Genomic DNA, 8,946 nt, shown 5'->3' with positions numbered 1-8,946 from the left:
ATTCTTTTACATGTATCTGTCCAGTTTTCCCAGCATCACTTATTGAAGAGGCTGTCTTTTCTCCATTTTATATTCTTGCCTCCTTTGTCATAGATTAGGTGACCATAAGTGCATGAGTTTATATCTGAGATTTCTATCCTGTTCATTTCTGTTTTTGTGCCAGTACCATACTGTCTTGATTACTGTAGCTTTGTAGTATAGTTTGAAGTCAGGGAGCCTGATTCCTCCAGCTCTGTTTTTCTTTCTCAAGATTGCTTTGGCTATTCGGGGTCTTTTGTGTTTCCATATAAACTGTAAAAAATTTTTTGTTCTAATTCTGTGAAAAATGCCATTGGTAATTTGGTAGGGATTTCATTCAATATGTAGATTGCTTTGGGTAGTATAGTCATTTTCACAATGTTGATTCTTCCAATCCAAGAACATGGTATATCTCTCCATCTGTTTGTGTCATTTTTTATTTCTTTCATCAGTGTCCTACAGTTTTCTGAGTACAGGTCTTTCACCTCCTTAGGTAGGTTTATTCCTAGGTATTTTATACTTTTGTTGCAGTTCAGCACCACCAAACCAGCTTTACAACAAATGCTGAATGAACTTCTCTAGGCAGGAAGCACAAGAGAAGGAAAAGACCTACAAAAACAAGCCCAAAACAATAAAGAAAATGGTAATAGGAACATATATATCAATAATTACCTTAAATGTAAATGGATTAAATGTTCCAACCAAAAGATACAGTCTGGCTGAATGGATACAAAAACAAGACCCATATATATGCTGTCTACAAGAGACCCACTTCAGACCTAGAAATACACATGGACTGAAGGTGAAGGGATGCAAAAAGATATATCATGCAAATGGAAATCACAAGAAAGCTGGAGTAGCAATACTCGCATCAGACAAAGTAGACTTTAAAATAAAGACTGTCGGACTTCCCTGGTGGTGCAGTGGTTAAGAATCTACCTGCCAATGCAGGGGATACAGGTTTGATCCATGGTTTGGGATGATCCCACATGCCATGGAGCAACTAAGCCCACGAGCCACAAGTGCTGAGCCCCTGTGTCACAACTGCTGAAGCCCATGCACCTAGAGCCCATGCTCTGCAACAAGAGAAGCCACTGCAATGAGAAGCCTGTGCACCGCATTGAAGAGTAGCCCCTCCTTGCCTCAACTAGAGAAAGCCCACGCACAGCAACAAAGACCCAATGTAGCCAAAAATAAAAAATAAATCAATAAATAAACTCTAAAAAAAAAAAATAAAATAATGACTGTCACAAGAGACAAGGAAGGACCCTACATAATGATCAAGAGATCACTCCAAGAAAAATAACAGTTGTAAATATATATGCACCCAACATAGGAGCATCTCAGTACATAAGGCAAGTGCTAACAGCCATAAAAGGGGAAATTGACAGTAACACAGTAATAGCAGGGTCTTTAACAACCCATTTACACCAATGGACAGATCATCCAGACAAAAAATAAATAAGGAAACACAATCTTTAAATGACGCAGTAGACCAGGTAGACTTACTTGATATTTATAGGACATTCCATCTGAAAGCAGCAGAATACACATTCTTCTCAAGTGCACATGGAACATTCTCCCAGATCACATCTTGGGTTTTTATAGCAATTCAGTCCCACCTCAAGAAACAAGAAAAATATCAAATAAACAACCTAACTTTACACTTAAAGCACCTAGAGAAAGTAGCACAAACAAAACCCAAAATTAGTAGAAGGAAAGAAATCATAAAAATAAGAGCAGAAATAAATGAAATAGAAACGAAGAAAACAATAGCAAAAAATCAGTGAAACTAAAAGCTGGTTCTTTGAGAAAGTAAACAAAATTGATAAATCTATAGCCAGACTCATCAAGAAAAAAAAGGGAGAGGATTCAAATCAATAAAATTAGAAATGAAAAAGGAGAAATTACAATTGACACCACAGATATACAAAGGATCATAAGAGACTACTACAGCAACTATATGCCAATAAAATGTGCAACCTGGAAGAAATGGACAAATTCTTAGAAAGGTACAAACTTCCAAGAGTGAACCAGGAAGAAATAGAAAATCTGAACAGACCAATCACAAGTAGTGAAATTGAAACTACAATGAAAAAATCTTCCAACAAACAAAAGTTCAGGACCAGATGGCTTCACAGGCGAATTCTATCAAATATTTAGAGAAGTGCTAACACTCGTCCTTCTCAGATGCTTCCAAAAATTTGCAGAGGAATACTCCCAAGCTCATTCTACAAAGCTACCATCACTTGGATAACAAAACAATACAAAAATATCACAAAAAAAAGAAAATTACAGACCAATATCACTGATGAATATAGATGCAAAAATCCTCAACAAAATACTAGCAAACAGAATCCAACAACACATTAAAAAGATCATATACCATAATCAAGTGGGATTTATCCCAGGAATGCAAGGATTCTTCAATATAAACAAATAAATCAATGTGATACACCATATTAACAAATTGAAGAATAAAAACCATATGATAATCTCAATAGATGCAGAAAAAGCTTTTGACAAAATTCAACACCAATTTCTGATAAAAACTCTCCAGAAAGTGGGCATAGAGGGAATCAACCTCAATGTAATAAAGACCATATACAACAAACCCACAGCAAACATCATTCTCAATTGTGAAAAACTGAAAGCATTTCCTCTAAGATCAGGAACAAGACAAGGATGTCCACTCTCGCCACTCTTATTCAACATAGTTTTGGAAGTCCTAACCATGGCAGTCAGAGAAGAAAAAGAAATAAAAGGAATACAAATTGGAAAAGAAGAAGTACAACCATCACTGTTTGCAGATGACGTGATACTATACATAGAAAATCCTAAAGATGCCACCAGAAAACTACTAGAGCTAATCAATGAATTTCGTAAAATAGCATGATACAAAATTAATGCACAGAAATCTCTTGCATCCCTATACACTAAAAATGAAAGATCAGAAAGAGAAATTAAAGAGACAGGTATCATTTTAAAAGGTTAGTATTGATAATGATGTAACGATGAGCTTAGAAAACAGTAGTTTGGTAGTTGAAATATTAATATGAATTCAAGGTCCAAAGTGAATTACTATTATGAGTTCACTCATTTATTTATTTGTTCAAGAAATATTCACTAAGCCCTTTTTATGTGAAAGAGTTGTTTTAAATTCTATTATAAAAAAAATTCTATAAATACCTTGGAAACTAAGGAAGTGTATCATATTCTATTTCACAAAATGGAAAGGAAGTATAGATTTTAATAGTAGTTACGTTTTGGGAGTTTCCTGGTGTCTTTATCTCCTGAATATTTGCACAAAAAGTACTTTTGGAGCAGACATGAAATCACATAAGAGATCAGGCCTGATCATTATCTGCAAAAGAGCTATAGGCAATGTTTTCACATATATATAGACTATGAAGCTATACCTTTTACAGAATATAGCAATTGTCTGGTGTTGTCCTTGTGTCTGATAAAGCTATAACTTATTCAAAAGGAACTTAGGGTAGCAAAGAAATATATGGTTCTTCAGAAAGAAAGAGAATCAAGTCCGAAGGGATTTTATGTAACATTGGACATATTATTGCTTTCCTTTAAGTAGGTATTTCTAATTACCTATTCCAAAGAAATAAAACAGTAACTTGAGCAACAAAGTGGGAAAATTTTTTTCCATTTCAAAATTCTTTATCATTTTCATGCATATGTACCATCATTAAAACAATATGTTTTTTCTTTTACTTTTTTCAGGCTCATATATGAGTTAAGCATTAAATTTAGTCAGAATCTGATTTCTTTTCAGCCCAGTGTCTACAAAAAATAGAATGTGTCATAAATAGATACGATTCTATTCTAAGGTTTTAGTGGTCATGGGGAACAGAAAAAAGCCTGGAGACTTACTTTTTCCTCCCATGGTTCTACTTTCCCAGAGTCCCTGTGGTCTGATGCTAATTATTTTGGGGTTGTTTGTATTCGTGGGCCTGTTAATGGCAGATCTTTACAGGGAGTAGATTTGCAGCAATTAAGGACTAGATTTTTGAAAGCTCACTCATTCTCTGTTTGTATTTCCACCCTCTCCTCAGTGGGGAGAAGATCAAAGGGTGTAATTATGGACTCCAGCTCTAACAGCAGCCAGTACTCTGCCTTGGAGTCAGTCCCTCCCCATAGCTGAACTTCAGTTTCCTTATCTGTGAAATCAAGATAGCCACACCTACTCTCATAATTTGGTATGAGGACCAAATGCAATAGTAAATGTGAGAGAGGAACGCAGAGTTCAGCACTTAAGTGGGCACTTAAGTGATGATAATGCCCTTCCTTTTTTTTTTTAATCTCTACCTTTCAACCAGTTTTCAGAGAATGAAGATAAGATTCTGTTGAAAGATAGGACCAAGACAGTGGAAGCCAGTGCAAATCTACTCTGAGGTATTCGTGTAAGCATGTAGCACTCTGCTCCAGCAACTGGGCAGATCCTGCATTAAAAATATTCTCTTTGGAGTCATATTAAAAGACTCAGCATGAACCACTAAGGTGATCAACCCCCACTATACTACTTTAAACATTTTTGTAGCGTCAGAACAATGTTTGTCAAGGAGAGGAATAATGGAGTCGTTGTTGTCATAGAAGTTAAAGAGCTACCTTTTTTTTTGGAAAATATCTTTAAAATTTGAGGTGAGACTTAAGTGTATGGGAAGCAGAGAACAGAAGATGGACTAGAATATAAAAGTTCCATGCAGGCAAAGGCTGCTGTTCCTCAAGGAGACCATGTCTGCTTAGCACGCCTATGATTTCCATGGTGTCGAGCTGCTGTAGACTTATTAGCAAGCAGTTACCTTTTTCTCTAACACTTCCCTATCTGACCTCAGTTTTCAGGAACAGACAAACAAAAGGGTGGCAAGGGAAAGAGCCCTAACTTTCTGTAGTTTGGAGGGAATCTTCATTAGCATATAATCCAACATCCCAGTTTCTCTCTGAAATCCTTCTACAACTATAGAGAAAGATAGCTCTCAATCTTACGCTTGGGTATTCACTGTTTCCTAACTTGGTAGCTCTGGATATTTCAAGGCACTTCTTTATGTTCAAAAACTTTTCTTATTATGGCTTCCACCTTTTCCCCTCAAGTTTACTCTTGGGAAGATTAAACAATTGTCTAATTATTCTTTTCAAAAATGTCTTTTAAATACTAAGTTTAAACATGTTTCCATTTCTTTTTCAAGCTAAGCATCTGTACCTTCTTCAAGCATTCTCATGTCATATGGCATCCTTCACCAAACTGTTTGCATATCCCCAACGATATGTCCTTGCTCTTCACACTATCCTTTGAGTGCAGTTATTGATAAACGTTAAAAACTGTGGTATGACCAGAACTGAATAGTGTGGCACTAGCCTTTTCCTTCATCGTAGGTACTGCCCTATTTTCTCCATGATACCTATGCTCAGATTATCTTTATTGATGGTTATAGTAAACTGGTGATTACATGGGCCTGATTTGTTGATGTAATGTCTCTAAACCATTCCCATGGATGCTGCTGCTTGTCCACATCTCCAATATATGGACTTCTATACTTGTCTTGAGGAACTAAGGAAAGTACAAAATCTTAGGATTTTTTTTTCCCCTGGTTTAATGTTATCTTTTAATATTCAGTCCTTTCCTGCAGTCTACCAACATATTTTTGGTTCAGGAATTCAAAGCATTTACCCTCTCCATCTCATCTGTAAGTCTGATCATTGTGTTTTGCATATGTAAGCACAAGTCATTAGTAAATATGCTTAACTTTTGAGATTGAAATGAGTTTTATGGCCTAACAACACATTTCCCTCCAGGTTAGCATAGATCCTTTAATCCTGAGACCAGGTACAAATCTACCTGATTAAATAAGTATTCAGCACATACTTCTCCATCTCAAAAAAAGATGAAAAATATTTCCATGACATATCTCATCAAATGCTATATTGAATTCTAAGTCAACTACACTACCACATTCTCTGAATTACTAGATTAGTAACCCTGTTAAAAAGAAACTTTGAAAAGCAATTGAAATGTAGTGCTTATGAGCTTAGGCTCAGAAGTCAAAACACCTAGATTTAAATCCTGACTGTCAATTTCTCGCTATGAGAGCTTATGGAATGTCCATAAACTCTCTGTGCTTTGGTGTCCTCATTTGATAAAAAGGAATATTTGCACTAACCTCAAATAGTTGTAAGGTTTAGATAAGTGTGTGTGTGTGCATGTGTGTGTGTGTGTATGAAAAGTGCCTAGCACACTTAATAACAAATATAACTTAATGACAATTTTAATACATTGACATTAGTAGAGATGTATAAAGACATTCCATAACTCAGAACTTGCAGCCCAGTTATAAATTTTGTTTGATGCATGAAAATATAAGAAATAAGGGAAGGAAGAGATTCTTAACAAGGAAAAAATATACGCAGAGTGGATCTGCCCCATGGGGCAGTTCTACTAAGTGGGAGAAGTCTGGTGCTTAAACAGTCTAGAAGTTTCTACATCATAGCAGAAGTCACAATCTAAGATGTAGAAGCATCATGTTTCTACATGTGAACTGACTTGTAACTGTGGATCTAGTGCAAGAAATTAATCATGGGAATCACAGATCTCAGCCAGCAAATACTGCTCATGTGGGTAGTCTCTATATAGATAGTGAGTTCCCGGTCATCAAGATGCCATTCAGGTAGAGAGATTCAGTCCTTCAGAAAAGGAAATGACAACCAAGGGCAGCCTATGGATGACCAAAAATTCGAACTATTTCTTAGGCTAATAGGCATCATTGGCCTCTGGCCTTCATATAGATTGACTCTCCAAAGGAATTCTAATATATGAAGTAAAAATAACTGCTAACATCCACACTGAACATTATCCAGAAGACTCTGATTTATGAAATACGTTCCTATTACAGACAGAAACTTCTGTGAGAACATCAGTCCTTACTCAATGTTATAGTCTTATAACTTAGTGTTTGAAGGGAACTACTCAAGTACCACTCAAGTAAGGGAGCAGTAATATATAAGTAATATTTATCTGTTTTTTATGTAATAAATAGAATTTCAATTTTTTTCTTTAAATTATGGATGATTTTCTACCCCCTCTCAATATTTTACTTTTAATTGTACATAGCTCTTACTTATTTGAGATCAATGGAAAAAGTTATCCCAAGTTCTATATCATTGCTATATTTATTCTCTTAAGACACATTTATAGATAGATCAAGATACTCTAACATTTTTTCTGATTATGCCATCAAATGCATTTCAAATTTTATGACAAGATCTAGATTGAGTTTTTGCAGTTGAAAATATGAATTCCTTGATGTTTATTTACTTGAGGATATTATTAATATCATTGCCTATGACCTAAACTCAAATGAATTCCTCTTGATTTTAATATTGTATATAAAGAAACACCAATCATTGCTGCTGTATATATGAAAAAACTAATCACCTCTATTAATTTCTGTTTATGGTTAGAAGCCAAAAGGTAAAATACCTAATATTAAATGGAACTATTTTTTTTTTCCCTCTCTTAAAGCACAAGTGTTGTAAAATTCCAAAATAAAATAATTCACACAGTTCTGGGAACAGCTTACTCTCTTTAAGTTAGATAACATAAATTTGTAATGGGAAGACTTTGGACTGGAAATTTCAATTCCCCTTAATCAACTTTCAACAACATACATCAGGTACAATAAACTGATAGCATGCACAATAGTCTCCACTTATCCATGGTTTTGCTTTCTTAAGTTTCAGTTATCATGGTCAGCCATGGTCCAAAAATATTAAATGGAAAATTCTGGAAAGAAACAATTCATAAGTTTTAAATTGCAGATCATCTTGAGTAGCAGTGATGCAATCTTGCACTGTCAGGCACAAGAATCATCCCTTTGTCCAATTCATCCTGCCCATTAGTCATTTAGTAGTCTCTAGGTTATCAGATCCACCGTCACAGTATCACAGGGCTTGTGTTCAAGTAAGCCTTATTTTCCTTAATAATGGCGCCAAAGCACAAGAGTAGTGATTCTGGCAATTCGATATGCCAAAGGGAAGCTGTAAAGTGCTTCCTTTAAAGTGAAAAGGTGAAAGATATTGATTTAATAAGGAAAGAGAAAGATCATATGCTGAGGTTGCTAAGATCTACGATAATAAATCTTCTGTCAAAGACATTGTGAAGAAGGAAAAATAAATTTTTGCCAGGTTTGTTTTTGTACCTCAAACCGCAAAAGTTATGGCCACTGTGTGTGATAAGTGCTTAGTTAAGATGGAAAAGGCATTAAATTTGTACAATAAGGTATTTTAAGAGAGTGAAAGACTACATTCACATAACTCTTATTACAGTATATTGTTTTAATTGTTCTATTTTATTATTGTTGTTAATCTCTTACTGTGCCTAATTTATAAATTAAACTTTACCATAAGTATGTATGTATAGGAAAAAACATAGTGTATATAGGGTTTAATACTATCCATAGTTTCAAGCATCCACTGGGGGTCTTGGAATGTATCCCCTGCAGATAAGGGGGGCTACTATAAACTCGATTTCTTAAAGCAATCCCTGCTATTCATCCATAATAATTTTTAATGATTTGGTATATTCTGTAAAGGTATGAAAACAAGTGGACTACTGAGAAGTTCAACATTTCTAAAAGGACTAAAGTTTCTAAAATTTTACCTGCTTAAATGGCTTTCATTGTGAGATGCTGAAGAAAATCTGACTGGTGATTGGGTGACTATGGGATCAAACTCTTCTAGGTTAAGTTGTCCAATGGGGAAAGGTAAAGACAAGTCTTTCCAGTTGAACATAGTAATGAAACCAAACGGCAGTAAAAGTGGAAAGTTTGGAGACGTAAATTCAGTTCCATACACTGCAGGTGAACTCACAAATGTGGGTCATAAGTGCAGATGAATTCCCATGAATGTAGGAATTGGTCA

The 8,946-nt window shown here is 35.1% G+C and overlaps 1 long non-coding RNA gene across 1 annotated transcript in view; it reads right to left on the bottom strand.

Moving 5' to 3' along the window:
- LOC102976312 (uncharacterized) overlaps positions 1-8,946 on the bottom strand; it is a 487,722-nt gene that overhangs the window by 82,899 nt on the left and 395,877 nt on the right. Inside the window, exon 4 of the long non-coding RNA XR_008618254.1 lies at positions 1,528-1,640. This is a non-coding gene — a long non-coding RNA (uncharacterized lncRNA). The remainder of the gene's footprint in view (positions 1-1,527; positions 1,641-8,946) is intronic.

Source organism: Physeter macrocephalus, chromosome 9 (genome assembly GCF_002837175.3).
Source record: "Physeter macrocephalus isolate SW-GA chromosome 9, ASM283717v5, whole genome shotgun sequence".
Classification (NCBI taxonomy): Eukaryota; Metazoa; Chordata; class Mammalia; order Artiodactyla; family Physeteridae; genus Physeter; species Physeter macrocephalus.
Note: the sequence above shows the minus strand (reverse complement) of the source record. Positions and strands in the feature narration are given on the sequence as shown.